General features: G+C 53.6%; 1 pseudogene; it reads right to left on the bottom strand.

The window, feature by feature from the left end:
• Positions 1-57: 57 nt before the first annotated feature.
• Positions 58-229, bottom strand: LOC137354441 (U2 spliceosomal RNA; annotated as a pseudogene).
• Positions 230-16,819: the final 16,590 nt, after the last annotated feature.

Below are 16,819 nucleotides of genomic sequence, written 5' to 3'. Positions count from 1 at the left end.
GCGCCGTCACTATTGCGAATTCTATTTTTCAGCAGGGGTCTCGCCCCCATGGAGGGGGGAAGCTGCACCGCTCCTGGAAACACTGCAATACCAGGTGGATGCATGGAGTGGACGGGGTAAGCCCCTGTTCCATCTCCCTGTCCCAAAAATCAATTTAATATTTGGTCCCCAGATAGGGGACGTATCAGATATTAAACTGATAAGAACAGATTTTTTTTTTCCAAAATATACTTTATTCATAAAAATCTGTAAAAATTACATTGCCAAACAGTTTCCAAACAGCACGAAAAAATACAAACATTTCAAAAGAGATCAGTTTCTTTCAATAATGTCATGAGTTTCTTCCCAACCCTTCCGTTTCACAATTGTCATGTCAATTACAGTTTTACATTTACAGCAATTGAGAATATTAACGATACAGTTCGAGGGGCTTCCCATGGTTCCAGCCCCTCAGTCCAGCTTGGTGGGGGAACCTTACACTGTGGTCTTTCCCCATTGAGCCTTTGCTGCGGCTGCCCCAAGCTTTAGTGCGTCCCTCAGCACGTAGTCCTGGACCTTGGAATGTGCCAGTCTGCAACATTCGGTGGTGGACAACTCTTTGCGCTGGAAGACCAGCAAGTTTCGGGCAGACCAAAGGGCGTCTTTCACCGAATTGATAGTCCTCCAGCAGCAGTTGATGTTTGTCTCGGTGTGCGTCCCTGGGAACAGCCCGTAGAGCACAGACTCCTGTGTTACAGAGCTGCTTGGGATGAACCTTGACAAAAACCACTGCGTCTCTTTCCACCCCTGCTTTGCAAAGGCACATTCCAGGAGGAGGTGGGCGACTGTCTCTTCCCCACCACAGCCAACGCGGGGGCACTGTGCGGAGGGGGCGAGACTTCGGGTGTGCATGAAGGATCTGACGGGGAGGGCCCTTCTCACCACCAGCCAAGCTACGTCTTGGTGCTTGTTTGAAAGTTCTGGTGATGAGGCATTCCGCCAAATGACTTTGACGGTCTGCTCGGGGAACCATCCGACAGGATCCACCGTTTCCTTTTCCCGTAGGGCCTTGAGGACATTCCGTGCAGACCACTGCCTGATGGAACGGTGGTCAAAGGTGTTTTTCCGCAGAAACTGCTCCACGAAGGATAGGTGGTACGGCGCCGCCCAACTGCACGGAGCGTTCCGCGGCAATGTGACCAGGCCCATCCTTCGCAACACCGGGGACAGATAGAACCTCAGCACGTAGTGACACTTGGAGTTTGCGTACTGGGGATCTACACATAGCTTGATGCAGCCGCACACGAAGGTGGTCATCAGGATGAGGTCCCTCCGGACCCGGTCCATTTTAGATCCCCAGACGAAGCGGAAAATGGCTCGGGTGACTGCCACGGCGCAGGAGTGGGGTATGGGCCAGACCTGCGCCACGTAGAGCAACAACGTGAGCGCCTCGCACCTGATGACCAGGTTCTTACCCACAATGGAGAGAGATCGCTGCCCCCACATGCCCAACTTTTGTCGTACCTTGGCTACTCGCTCCTCCCATGTTTTGGTGCACGCCCCGGCCCTTCCGAACCATATCCCCAGCACCTTCAGGTAATCTGACCTGACGGTGAAGGGGACAAAGGATCGGTCAGCCCAGTTCCCAAAGAACATGGCCTCGCTCTTGCCGTGGTTAACTTTGGCTCCCGAGGCCAGTTCGAACTGGTCGCAGATGCTCATCAGTCTGCGCACGGACAGCGGATCCAAGCAGAAGACGGCGACGTCATCCATGTACAGGGAGGTTTTGACCTGAGTGCCTCCGCTGCCTGGGATTGTCACCCCTCTTATGCTCGCATCCTTCCTAATAGACTCAGCAAAGGGTTCAATACAGCAAACAAACAAGACCGGGGACAGAGGACAGCCCTGTCTGACTCCAGATTTGATCGGGAAACTTTCAGATTCCCACCCGTTGATTGACACTGCGCTACTGATGTTTGTGTAGAGCAGTTGGATCCAATTGCAGATTCCCTCCCCAAACCCCATTTTGGAAAGCACGTCCATCATGTAGGTGTGCGATATCCTGTCAAAAGCCTTCTCCTGGTCCAGGCTGATGAGGCAGGTGTCCACCCTCCTGTCCCGTACGTAGGCGATCGTATCCCTGAGTAGCGCGAGACTATCAGAGATCTTCCTGCCGGGTACAGTACAGGTCTGATCGGGGTGAATCACCAACTCCAGAGCAGACTTGACAGAATCTTGTAATCAACATTAAGCAGTGAGATGGGCCGCCAATTTCTGATTTCTGCCCTCTCCCCCTTCTGCTTGTAAATGAGGGTGATGATGCCTTTTCTCATGGATTCTGACATGCTGCCGTCCAGGAGCATACTCTCGTATACTTCCAGCAGGTCCTGGCCGACCCAGTCCCACAGGGCCGAGTACAACTCGACCGGTAAGCCGTCGCTCCCGGGAGTTTTACTCATCTCGAAAGACTGGACGGCCATTGTCAGCTCGTCCAGAGTTAGCGGCTTGTCCAGTCTCTCCCTCCTGCTGTCATCTAAGACCTCTGTGATAGATGACAGGAAGGACTGGGAGGCTCTGCTGTCTGTGGGCTTCGCGTCATACAGCCCGGCATAAAAGGATTTGCTGATCCTTTGTATGTCGGACTGCGAAGACGTTTCCGAGCCACCTTCTTCCTTCAGGCTGCTGATAACAGAGCTCTCTCTGTGTACCTTTTGGAAGAAGTAACGCGAGCACGTCTCATCCTGCTCGATGGAGCGGACTCTGGACCGGAAGATGATCTTGGAGGCCTCCTTGGCAAAGAGCGAGGCCTGCTGGCTCTTCACCTCTTGGAGGTCCTCCTTGACCTCGACCCCCATTGACTGCAACCGGAGTAGATTTTGCATAATTTTCTGGAGTCGGGACAGTTCCCTCTGGCTCTCTCTCGCCTTCTGAACACCTTTGTGGATGAAGAACCTCTTGATGTTCTCCTTAATCGCTTCCCACCAGTGAACTGGAGACTCAAAGAGGGGTTTCACGGTCCTCCAACCTTTGTAATCCCTTTTGAGTTCCTCAACGTTCTCTGGGGTCAGCAGTGTCGCATTGAGCTTCCACGTCCCTCTGCCAACCCGCTGGTCGTCCTGTAAGTGACAGTCGGCCAGAAAGAGGCAGTGGTCGGAGAAGAACACCGGCTTGACGTCGGTGGATCCGACCGTGACAGCACGGGACACAAACAGGAAGTCAATCCTGGAACGGGCAGACCCGTCCGATCTTGACCATGTGTATCTGCGCTGCGCTCCGTCTGCAGGTTTGCTGAAGACGTCGTGCAGTTTGGCATCCTTAACTGTTTCTATGAGGAATCTGGACGTAGCGTCCAGTTTGCTGTCGTCACTGCCGGATCGTCCAGCCGCATCGATGATGCAGTTGAAGTCACCGCCTAGGATGACCGGCCTGGACGTCGCCAGCAGCAGTGGGAGCTGCTGGAAGACGGTCAGCCGCTCGCTGCGTTGTACCGGGGCGTACACGTTGATCAACCGGAGCGGAGCGTTGTTGTACATCACGTCTGCTACGAGGAGGCGGCCGCCCACCACCTCCTTAACTTCGGAGATGGTGAAGTTACCTCCCCGCAGCAGAATACCCAGGCCGGAGGAACGGCAGTCATTACCCCCCGACCAGATCGATGGCCCGTGGGACCACCATCGCGACCACTGCCTGTCGGTGCTGAGGTGTGGTATTCCACACTCCTGCAGAAACAGTAGGTCAGCTTTGACCTTGGCAAGGTAATCCATGGTTGAAACAGATCGCGTAGTAGATTTAATGCTACGCACATTAATGGAAGCAATTCTTACACCCATTTTTTACTAAAAATTAGTTGTTGCTTCCCATACCATTTGTCCTCGCTAGTCCCAGTCCTTCCCCTTCGGGATGTTCCTGCATACCCATCGTATGCGCAAGCAGTTTCACGTTGGTTGGGCTCAGAAACCCCTCCTGATTTTTCATGCAGGGTTTGTGCCGCTCGGGTGACATCGGGGGGGTCTTGTAGGCAGAGAGGATTGGGTTGTCCTCAGCTGCTTCCATCTGTTCCTCCTCGAAAACATCACAGCTCCCGGTCTCCCGGAGCTCAGGTGCGCCAGACGTGTCTTTGCTCCCGGTGTCCCGGAGCTGAGATGCGTTGGCCACGTCGTTACGTGTGGGGAATTGGGGTTGGGGCACGCCGGGCCCATCACAGCTTCCAGTGCACGGGGGCTGGGATGCTTGATCATCCATCTCGGAGTTCTGCCGCCTCTTTTGTCGTTCCAGCATTTCCCCGTCCAGTGAAGAGGAGTTGTTGCAGTCTGATTCAGAAGAGAGCCTCCTCTTGCCACTGGTTTGGGTGGTGGCTTTGGGATGTTTTTTCTTTGTGGTTTTCCTCTGGACCACTTGCCACTGACCTGTTTGTCCATCTGCTGCCTCCTCCATTGATTCTGTCTGTGGAGGAGGGGTTTCCGGGCGCTGGGTAGGTGCTGGGTCGATGGTTTCAGCCGCCTCCCCTTCCTTCTCAGGTTGAAGTTCCTCACTGCGGAGAAGGTTGCTGGTCTCCTTTCAAACAGCGGACGCCTTCGTCAAACCTTCGCCCGGCCATTCCTTGGACCTTGCCGCCTGAGCATAGCTGAGACAACGTTTGGGGCAGGTCTTGTAGAGATGGCCTGCCGCACCGCACAAGTTGCAACACTTAGTCTGCTTACAGTCCTTGGTCTGATGGCCTTCCTCCTTGCAGTTCTTGCAAACAACCGTGCTGCAGTTGGCTGCCATGTGATCAGATTTGCCACAGGTGCGACAAACTCTGGGCAGCCCAGCATAGACCAAGAAGCCTCGACTTCCCCCGATAGCGAAGCTGGAGGGAGGGTGGATGATGGCTCCACTGGGATCTACCTTCAAGGTCACCTTGACCTGCCGCTTGCTGGTCCAGATCCCAAAGGGGTCCTTGACATCAGTGCTGCTGCCAGCCACCTCGACGTACCTGGCGAGAAAGGTGAGTACATCCACCACCGGAACATGGGGGTTGTAGAGGTGAATCGTCACCACCCGGTCCCGTTGTGACGGAAGCGTGAAGAGCGGCTCCGCTGTGAGGATCGACAGTGGAGCCCGGTCCCCTTTCTCCTTGAACGCCTTCAGGAACTTGATGCATCCCGCCACGTTCCGGAACGTCACGTCGAAGTATCCACTGCTGGGGAAATCCTGCAGGCAGAAGACGTCCGTCGCTTGAAATCCGCAGCAATCGAAGAGAATTTTCTTGATGAAGAAGGTGCGATCGACCGGTGCATCTCCTTCCTTGTCCTTCACGACCACCCGAACGGTGTTGCGCACTCCCTGGCCCGAAGCTCGAAAATTGGTTATAGCCATTTTACTCAAAGCTTCCCCAGGATCAAAAGGCAATGATCATGGTCTCTTCTCAATCAATTAAGCACTGATAAGAACAGATACTTTTTTTTTATTTCCAAAATATACTTTATTCATAAAAATCTGTAAAAATTACATTGCCAAACAGTTTCCAAACAGCACCAAAAAATACAAACATTGCAAAGGAGATCAGTTTCCTTCAATACTGTCATGAGTTTCTTCCCAACCCTTCCGTTTCACAATTGTCATGTCAATTACAGTTTTACATTTACAGCAATTGAGAATATTAACGATACAGTTCGAGGGGTTTCCCATTGATCCAGCCCCTCAGTCCATCTTGGTGGGGGAACCTTACACTGTGGTCTTTCCCCATTGAGCCTTTGCTGCGGCTGCCCCAAGCTTTAGTGCGTCCCTCAGCACGTAGTCCTGGACCTTGGAATGTGCCAGTCTGCAACATTCGGTGGTGGACAACTCTTTGCGTTGGAAGACCAGCAAGTTTCGGGCAGACCAAAGGGCGTCTTTCACCGAATTGATAGTCCTCCAGCAGCAGTTGATGTTTGTCCCTGGGAACAGCCCGTAGAGCACAGACTCCTGTGTTACAGAGCTGCTTGGGATGAACCTTGACAAAAACCACTGCATCTCTTTCCACACCTGCTTTGCAAAGGCACATTCCAGGAGGAGGTGGGCGACCGTCTCTTCCCCACCACAGCCAACGCGGGGGCACTGTGCGGAGGGGGCGAGACTTCGGGTGTGCATGAAGGATCTGACGGGGAGGGCCCTTCTCACCACCAGCCAAGCTACGTCTTGGTGCTTGTTTGAAAGTTCTGGTGATGAGGCATTCCGCCAAATGACTTTGACGGTCTGCTCGGGGAACCATCCGACAGGATCCACCGTTTCCTTTTCCCGTAGGGCCTTGAGGACATTCCGTGCAGACCACTGCCTGATGGACCGGTGGTCAAAGGTGTTTTTCCGCAGAAACTGCTCCACGAAGGATAGGTGGTACGGCGCCGCCCAACTGCACGGAGCGTTCCGCGGCAATGTGACCAGGCCCATCCTTCGCAACACCGGGGACAGATAAAACCTCAGCACGTAGTGACACTTGGAGTTTGCGTACTGGGGATCTACACATAGCTTGATGCAGCCGCACACGAAGGTGGTCATCAGGATGAGGGCCACGTTGGGTACATTTTTCCCGCCCTTGTCCAGAGATTTGAACATCGTGTCCCTCCGGACCCGGTCCATTTTAGATCCCCAGACGAAGCGGAAAATGGCTCGGGTGACTGCCACGGCGCAGGAGTGGGGTATGGGCCAGACCTGCGCCACGTAGAGCAACAACGTGAGCGCCTCGCACCTGATGACCAGGTTCTTACCCACAATGGAGAGAGATCGCTGCCCCCACATTTCATCACCATCCCTCCCAGGAAATCCCAAAGACCCTTTCATCACCCACCCCCTCAGGAATTCCCAAAGACCCTTTCATCACCCTCCCCCACCAGGAAATCCCAAAGACCCTTTCATCACCCTCCCCCCCACCAGGATATCTCAAAGAAAATTGCATCATCCTCACCCCCAGGAAATCCCAAAGACACTCTCATCACACTTCCCCCCAAGAAATCTCAAAGGCCCTTTCATTACCCTCGCCCCAGGAAATCCCAAAGACCTTTTCATCACTCTCCCCTACCCCCAGCAAATCCCAAAGACCCTTTCATCATCCTCCCCGCCAGGAAATCAAAAGAACCTTCCATCACCCTCCCCCTCCAGGAAATCCCAAAGACCCTTTCATCACCCTGCCCCCTCAGGAAATCCCAAAGACCCTTTCATCACACCTCTCCCCAAGAAATTTCAAAGACCCTTTCATCACCCTCCCCCACCCCAGGAAATCCCAAAGACCCTTTCATCACTCTCCCCTCCAGGAAATCCCAGAGACCCTTTCATCACCCTCCCCCTCAGGAAATCCCAAAGACCCTTTCATCACCCAACCCCCGAGGAAATCCCAAACACCCCTTCATCATCCTCCCCCCAGGAAATCCCACAGACCCTTTTTAGACCCTCCCTCGTCGCCCAGGAAATCCCAAACACCCTTTAATCACCCTCCCTCTCCGGAAATCTCAAAGACCCTTTCATCACCCACCCCCTCAGGAATTCCCAAAGACCCTTTCATCACCATCCCACCCAGGAAATCCCAAAGACCCTTACATCACCCACCCCCTCAGGAATTCCCAAAGACCCTTTCATCACCCTCACCTCCCAGGAAATCCCAAAGACCCTATCATCACCCTACCCTCCCACGGAATCCCAAAGTCCCTTACATCACCATCCCCTCCCAGGAAATCCCAAAGACCCTTCCATCACACACCCCCCAGGAAATCCCAGCGACCCTTTCATCACACTCCCACCAGGAAATCCCAAAGACCCTTTCATCACCCTCCACCCCCAGGAAATCCCAAAGCCCCTTCATCGCCCTCCCCCCCAGGGAATCCCAAAGACCCTTTCATCACCCTGCCTCTCAGGAAATCCCAAAGACCCTTTCATCATCCTCCCCCCAGGAAATCCCATAGACCCTTTTTAGACCCTCCCTCCTCGCCCAGGAAATCCCAAAGACCCTTTAATCACCCTCCCTCTCAGGAAATCCCAAAGACCCTTTCATCACCCTCCCCCCCAGGTAATCCCAAAGATCCTTTCATCACCCTCCCCTCCCAGGAAATCCCAAAGACCCTTCATCACCCTCGCCCCCAGGAAATCCCAAAGACCCTTTCATCACCCTCCACCCCCAGGAAATTCCAAAGACCCTTTCATCACCCTCCCCCAAGAAATCCCAAAGACCCTTTCATCACCCTCACCCCAGGAAATCCCAAAGACACTTTCATCACCCCCCCCAGGAAATCCCAAAGACCCTTTCATCACCCTCCCTCCCAGGAACTCCCAAAGATCCTTTCTTCACCCTCGCCACCCCAGGAAAATTCAAAGACCCTTTCATCACCCACCCCCCCCAGGAAATCCCAAAGACCCTTTCATCACCCTCCCACCCAGGAAATCCCAAAGAACCTTTCATCACCCTCCCCAACAGGAAATCCCAAAGACCCTTTCATCACCCTCCCCCTCCAGGAAATCCCAAAGACACTTTCATCAAACTCCACCCACAGGAAATCCCAAAGAGCCTTTCATCACCCTCCCCCCACAGCAAATCCCAAAGACCCTTTCATCACCCTCCACCCCCACTCCCAGGAAATCCCTAAGACCCTTTCATCACCCTCCCCCCCAGCAAATACCAAAGACCCTTTCATCACCCTCTCCCCCCCGGAAATCCCAAGGACCCTTTCATCACCCTCACCGCCAGGAACTCCCAAAGATCCTTTCTTCACCCTCCCCTCCACGGAAAGTTCAAAGACCCTTTCATCACCCTCCCCCCCCAGGAAATCCCAAAGACCCTATCATGACCCCCCCCCCCTCCCCAGGAAATCCCAAAGACCCTTTCATCACCCTCCACCCCAGGAAATCCCAAAGAACCTTTCATCACCCTCCCCAACAGGAAATCCCAAAGACCCTCATATCACCATCTCCCCCCCCAGGAAATCCCAAAGACCCTATCATGACCCCCCCCCCCCCCCAGGAAATCCCAAAGACCCTTTCATCACCCTCCACCCCAGGAAATCCCAAAGACCCTTTCATCATCCTCCCCCCAGGAAATCCCACAGACCCTTTTTAGACCCTCCCTCCTCGCCCAGGAAATCCCAAAGACCCTTTAATCACCCTCCCTCTCAGGAAATCTGAAAGACCCTTTCATCACCCTCCCCCCACAAGAAATCCCAAAGACCCTTTCATCACTGTCCCCCTCAGGAAATCCCAAAGACCCTTTCATCACCATCCCCCTCAGGAATTCCCAAAGACCCTTTCATCACCCTCACCTCCCAGGAAATCCCAAAGCCCCTTACATCACCATCCCCTCCCAGGAAATCCCAAAGACCCTTACATCACACACCCCCCAGGAAAGCCCAAAGACCCTTTCATCACACTCCCACCAGAAAATCCCAAAGACCCTTTCATCACCCTCCACCCCCAGGAAATCCCAAAGCCCCTTCATCACCCTCCCCCCCAGGGAATCCCAAAGACCTTTTCATCACCCTGCCTCTCAGGAAATCCCAAAGACCCTTTCATCACCCTCCCTTCCCAGGTAATCCCAAAGACCCTATCATCACCCTACCCTCCCACGGAATCCCAAAGCCCCTTACATCATCCCTCCCCTCCCAGGAAATCCCAAAGACCCTTTCAACCACCCCCCCCCAACCCCAGGAAATCAGAAAGACCCCTTCATCACCCTCCCCCACAGGAAATCCCAAAGACCCCTTCATCACCCTCCCCCCAAGAAATTCCAAAGACCCTTTCATCACCCTCCCCGACCCCAGGATATCCCAAAGACCCTTTCATCACTCTCCCCTCCAGGAAATCCCAAAGACACTTTCATCACCCTCCCCCTCAGGAAATCCCAAAGACCATTTCATCACCCAACCCCCGAGGAAATCCCAAATACCCCTTCATCATCCTCCCCCCAGGAAATCCCAAAGACCCTTTTTAGACCCTCCCTCTCCGTCCGGGAAATCCCAAAGACCCTTTAATCACCCTTCCTCTCAGGAAATCTCAAAGACCCTTTCATCACCCTCCCCCCCAGGAAATCCCAAAGACCCTTTCATCACCCTCCCCCCACAGGAAATCCCAAAGACCCTTTCATCACCCTCCCCCTTCTCCCAGGAAATCCCAAAGACACTTTCATCACACTCACCACCCCAGGAAATCCCAAAGACCCTTTCATCACCCTCCACGCCCAGGAAATCCGAAATACCCCTTCATCACACACCCCCCCCAGGAAATCCCAAAGACCCTTTCATCACCCTCCCCCCAGGAAATCCCAAAGACCCTTTCATCATCCTCCTCCCAGGAAATCCCAAAGACCCTTTCATCACTCTCCCCCTTTGGAAATCCCAAAGACCCTTTCATCAATCTCCCCTCCCAGGAAATCCCATAGACCGTTTCAACACCCTCCCCCCACAGGAAATCCAAAAGACCCCTTCATCACACACCCCCCAGGAAATCCCAAAGACCCTTTCATCACCCTCCCCCCAGGAAATCCCAAAGACCCTTTCATCACCCTCCCACCCAGGAAATCCCAAAGACCTCTTCATCACCCTCCCCACTCAGGAAATCCCAAAGACCCTTTCATCACCCTCCCCCCCAGGAAATCCCAAAGTCCCTTTCATCACTCTCCCCTCCAGGAAATCCAAAAGACCCCTTCATCACACACTCCCCAGGAAATCCCAAAGACCCTTTCATCACCCTCCCCCCAGGAAATCCCAAAGACCCTTTCATCATCCTCCCCCTTTGGAAATCCCAAAGACCCTTTCATCAATCTACCCTCCCAGGAAATCCCAAAGACCGTTTCAACACCCTCCCCCCCCCCCAGGAAATCCGAAAGACCGCTTCATCACACACCCCCCAGGAAATCCCAAAGATCTTTCAACACCCTCCACCCAGGAAATCCCAAAGACCCTTTCATCATCCTCCCCCCATCAAATCCCAAAGACCCTTTCATCACTCTCCCCCTTAGGAAATCCCAAAGACCCTTTCATCACCCTCCCCTCCCAGGAAATCCCAAAGACCCTTTCAACACCCTCCCCCCCAGGAATTCCGAAAGACCCCTTCATCACACACCCCCCACCCCGGAAATCCCAAAGACCCTTTCATCACTCTCCCCCTTAGGAAATCCCAAAGACCCTTTCATCACCCTCCACACCCAGGAAATCCCAAAGTCCCTTTCATCACTCTCCCCTCCAGGAAATCCAAAAGACCCCTTCATCACACACCCCCCAGGAAATCCCAAAGACCCTTTCATCACCCTCCCCCCAGGAAATCCCGAAGACCCTTTCATCATCCTCCTCCCAGGAAATCCCAAAGACCCTTTCATCACTCTCCCCCTTTGGAAATCCCAAAGACCCTTTCATCATTCTCCCCTCCCAGGAAATCCCAAAGACCGTTTCAACACCCTCCCCCCCCAGGAAATCCAAAAGACCCCTTCATCACACACCACACAGGAAATCCCAAAGATCTTTCAACACCCTCCGCCCAGGCAATCCCAAAGACCCTTTCATCATCCTCCCCCCATCAAATCCCAAAAACCCTTTCATCACTCTCCCCCTTAGGAAATCCCAAAGACCCTTTCATCACCCTCCCCTCCCAGGAAATCCCAAAGACCCTTTCAACACCCTCCCCCCCAGGAAATCCGAAAGACCCCTTCATCACACACCCCCCAGGAAATCCCAAAGACCCTTTCATCACACTCCCACCAGAAAATCCCAAAGACCCTTTCATCACACTCCACCCCCAGGAAATCCCAAAGCCCCTTCATCACCCTCCCCCCAAGGGAATCCCAAAGACCCTTTCATCACCCTGCCTCTCAGGAAATCCCAAAGACCCTTTCATCACCCTCCCTTCCCAGGTAATCCCAAAGACCCTTTCATCACCCTCCCCTCCCAGGAAATCCCAAAGCCCCTTACATCATCCCTCCCCTCCCAGGAAATCCCAAAGACCCTTTCAACCCCCCCCCCCCAGGAAATCAGAAAGACCCCTTCATCACCCTCCCCCACAGGAAATCCCAAAGACCCATTCATCACCCTCCCCCCCACAAGAAATGCCAAAGACATATTCATCACCCTCCCCACCCCAGGAAATCCCAAAAACCCTTTCATCACCCTCCCCCCTCAGGAAATCCCAAAGACCCCTTCATCACCCTCCCCCCAAGAAATTCCAAAGACCCTTTCATCACCCTCCCCGACCCCAGGAAATCCCAAAGACCCTTTCATCACTCTCCCCTCCAGGAAATCCCAAAGACCCTTTCATCACCCTCCCCCTCAGGAAATCCCAAAGACCCTTTCATCACCCAACCCCCGAGGAAATCCCAAACACCCCTTCATCATCCTCCCCCCAGGAAATCCCAAAGACCCTTTTTAGACCCTCCCTCCCTGTCCGGGAAATCCCAAAGACCCTTTAATCACCATTCCTCTCAGGAAATATCAAAGACCCTTTCATCACCCTCCCCCCCAGGAAATCCCAAAGACCCTTTCATCACCCTCCCCCCACAGGAAATCCAAAAGACCATTTCATCACTCTCCCCCTCAGGAAGTCCCAAAGACCCTTTCATCACCCTCCCACCCCCGCAGGAAATCCCAAAGACCCCTTCATCTCCCTCCCCCCCAACGGAAATCCCAAATTCCCCATCATCACCCTCCCCCCCAGGAAATCCCAAGGACCCTTTCATCACCCTCCCCCCCTCCCAGGAAATCCCAAAGACACTTTCATCACACTCACCACCCCAGGAAATCCCAAAGACCCTTTCATCACCCTCCACACCCAGGAAGTTCCAAATACCCTTTCAACACCCTCGCCCCCCCAGGAAATCCGAAAGACCCCTTCATCACACACCCCCCAGGAAATCCCAAAGAACCTTTCATCACCCTCCCCCCAGGAAATCCCAAAGACCCTTTCATCATCCTCCTCCCAGGAAATGCCAAAGACCCTTTCATCACTATCCCCCTTTGGAAATCCCAAAGACCCTTTCATCAATCTCCCCTCCCAGGAAATCCCAAAGATCGTTTCAACACCCTCCCCCCACAGGAAATCCAAAAGACCCCTTCATCACACACCCCCCAGGAAATCCCAAAGACCCTTTCATCACCCTCCCCCCAGGAACTCCCAAAGACCCTTTCATCACCCTCCTACCCAGGAAATCCCAAAGACCTCTTCATCACCCTCCCCACTCAGGAAATCCCAAAGTCCCTTTCATCACCCTCCCCCCCAATAAATTCCAAAGACCCTTTCATCACCCTCCCCCCCAGGAAATCCCAGTCCCTTTCATCACTCTCCCCTCCAGGAAATCCAAAAGACCCCTTCATCACACACCCCCCAGGAAATCCCAAAGACCCTTTCATCACCCTCCCCCCAGGAAATCCCAAAGACCCTTTCATCATCCTCCTCCCAGGAAATCCCAAAGACCCTTTCATCACTCTCCCCCTTTGGAAATCCCAAAGACCCTTTCATCATTCTCCCCTCCCAGGAAATCCCAAAGACCGTTTCAACACCCCCCCCCCCCAGGAAATGCGAAAGACCCCTTCATCACACACCCCCCAGGGAATCCCAAAGATCTTTCAACACCCTCTGCCCAGGAAATCCCAAAGACCCTTTCATCATCCTCCCCCCATCAAATCCCAAAGACCCTTTCATCACTCTCCCCCTTAGGAAATCCCAAAGACCCTTTCATCACCCTCCCCTACCAGGAAATCCCAAAGACCCTTTCAACACCCTCCCCCCCAGGAAATCCGAAAGACCCCTTCATCATACACCACCCCGGAAATCCCAAAGGCCCTTTCATCACTCTCCCCCTTTGGAAATCCCAAAGACCCTTTCATCAATCTCCCCTCCCAGGAAATCCCATAGACCGTTTCAACACCCTCCCCCCACAGGAAATCCAAAAGACCCCTTCATCACACACCCCCCAGGAAATCCCAAAGACCCTTTCATCACCCTCCCCCCAGGAAATCCCAAAGACCCTTTCATCACCCTCCCACCCAGGAAATCCCAAAGACCTCTTCATCACCCTCCCCACTCAGGAAATCCCAAAGACCCTTTCATCACCCTCCCCCCCAGGAAATCCCAAAGTCCCTTTCATCACTCTCCCCTCCAGGAAATCCAAAAGACCCCTTCATCACACACTCCCCAGGAAATCCCAAAGACCCTTTCATCACCCTCCCCCCAGGAAATCCCAAAGACCCTTTCATCATCCTCCCCCTTTGGAAATCCAAAAGACCCTTTCATCAATCTACCCTCCCAGGAAATCCCAAAGACCGTTTCAACACCCTCCCCCCCCCCCCCAGGAAATCCGAAAGACCGCTTCATCACACACCCCCCAGGAAATCCCAAAGATCTTTCAACACCCTCCACCCAGGAAATCCCAAAGACCCTTTCATCATCCTCCCCCCATCAAATCCCAAAGACCCTTTCATCACTCTCCCCCTTAGGAAATCCCAAAGACCCTTTCATCACCCTCCCCTCCCAGGAAATCCCAAAGACCCTTTCAACACCCTCCCCCCCAGGAATTCCGAAAGACCCCTTCATCACACACCCCCCCCCCCGGAAATCCCAAAGACCCTTTCATCACTCTCCCCCTTAGGAAATCCCAAAGACCCTTTCATCACCCTCCCCTCCCAGGAAATCCCAAAGACCGTTTCAACACCCTCCCCCCCCAGGAAATCCAAAAGACCCCTTCATCACACACCCCCCAGGAAATCGCAAAGACCCTTTCATCACCCTCCCCCCAGGAAATCCCAAAGACCCTTTCATCACCCTCCCACCCAGGAAATCCCAAAGACCTCTTCATCACCCTCCCCACTCAGGAAATCCCAAAGACCCTTTCATCACCCTCCCCCCCAATAAATTCCAAAGACCCTTTCATCACCCTCCCCCCCAGGAAATCCCAAAGTCCCTTTCATCACTCTCCCCTCCAGGAAATCCAAAAGACCCCTTCATCACACACCCCCCAGGAAATCCCAAAGACCCTTTCATCACCCTCCCCCCAGGAAATCCCGAAGACCCTTTCATCATCCTCCTCCCAGGAAATCCCAAAGACCCTTTCATCACTCTCCCCCTTTGGAAATCCCAAAGACCCTTTCATCATTCTCCCCTCCCAGGAAATCCCAAAGACCGTTTCAACACCCTCCCCCCCCAGGAAATCCAAAAGACCCCTTCATCACACACCACACAGGAAATCCCAAAGATCTTTCAACACCCTCCGCCCAGGCAATCCCAAAGACCCTTTCATCATCCTCCCCCCATCAAATCCCAAAAACCCTTTCATCACTCTCCCCCTTAGGAAATCCCAAAGACCCTTTCATCACCCTCCCCTCCCAGGAAATCCCAAAGACCCTTTCAACACCCTCCCCCCCAGGAAATCCGAAAGACCCCTTCATCACACACCCCCCAGGAAATCCCAAAGACCCTTTCATCACACTCCCACCAGAAAATCCCAAAGACCCTTTCATCACACTCCACCCCCAGGAAATCCCAAAGCCCCTTCATCACCCTCCCCCCAAGGGAATCCCAAAGACCCTTTCATCACCCTGCCTCTCAGGAAATCCCAAAGACCCTTTCATCACCCTCCCTTCCCAGGTAATCCCAAAGACCCTTTCATCACCCTCCCCTCCCAGGAAATCCCAAAGCCCCTTACATCATCCCTCCCCTCCCAGGAAATCCCAAAGACCCTTTCAACCACCCCCCCCCAGGAAATCAGAAAGACCCCTTCATCACCCTCCCCCACAGGAAATCCCAAAGACCCATTCATCACCCTCCCCCCCACAAGAAATGCCAAAGACATATTCATCACCCTCCCCACCCCAGGAAATCCCAAAAACCCTTTCATCACCCTCCCCCCTCAGGAAATCCCAAAGACCCCTTCATCACCCTCCCCCCAAGAAATTCCAAAGACCCTTTCATCACCCTCCCCGACCCCAGGAAATCCCAAAGACCCTTTCATCACTCTCCCCCTCAGGAAATCCCAAAGACCCTTTCATCACCCAACCCCCGAGGAAATCCCAAACACCCCTTCATCATCCTCCCCCCAGGAAATCCCAAAGACCCTTTTTAGACCCTCCCTCCCTGTCCGGGAAATCCCAAAGACCCTTTAATCACCATTCCTCTCAGGAAATATCAAAGACCCTTTCATCACCCTCCCCCCCAGGAAATCCCAAAGACCCTTTCATCACCCTCCCCCCACAGGAAATCCAAAAGACCATTTCATCACTCTCCCCCTCAGGAAGTCCCAAAGACCCTTTCATCACCCTCCCACCCCCGCAGGAAATCCCAAAGACCCCTTCATCTCCCTCCCCCCCAACGGAAATCCCAAATTCCCCATCATCACCCTCCCCCCCAGGAAATCCCAAGGACCCTTTCATCACCCTCCCCCCCTCCCAGGAAATCCCAAAGACACTTTCATCACACTCACCACCCCAGGAAATCCCAAAGACCCTTTCATCACCCTCCACACCCAGGAAATCCCAAATACCCTTTCAACACCCTCGCCCCCCAGGAAATCCGAAAGACCCCTTCATCACACACCCCCCAGGAAATCCCAAAGAACCTTTCATCACCCTCCCCCCAGGAAATCCCAAAGACCCTTTCATCATCCTCCTCCCAGGAAATGCCAAAGACCCTTTCATCACTATCCCCCTTTGGAAATCCCAAAGACCCTTTCATCAATCTCCCCTCCCAGGAAATCCCAAAGATCGTTTCAACACCCTCCCCCCACATGAAATCCAAAAGACCCCTTCATCACACACCCCCCAGGAAATCCCAAAGACCCTTTCATCACCCTCCCCCCAGGAACTCCCAAAGACCCTTTCATCACCCTCCTACCCAGGAAATCCCAAAGACCTCTTCATCACCCTCC

This window comes from Heterodontus francisci, chromosome 41, assembly GCF_036365525.1.
Source record: "Heterodontus francisci isolate sHetFra1 chromosome 41, sHetFra1.hap1, whole genome shotgun sequence".
Taxonomy (NCBI): Eukaryota; Metazoa; Chordata; class Chondrichthyes; order Heterodontiformes; family Heterodontidae; genus Heterodontus; species Heterodontus francisci.
The sequence above is the reverse complement of the archived record's forward strand: the minus strand, read 5'-3'. Positions and strand labels throughout refer to the sequence as shown.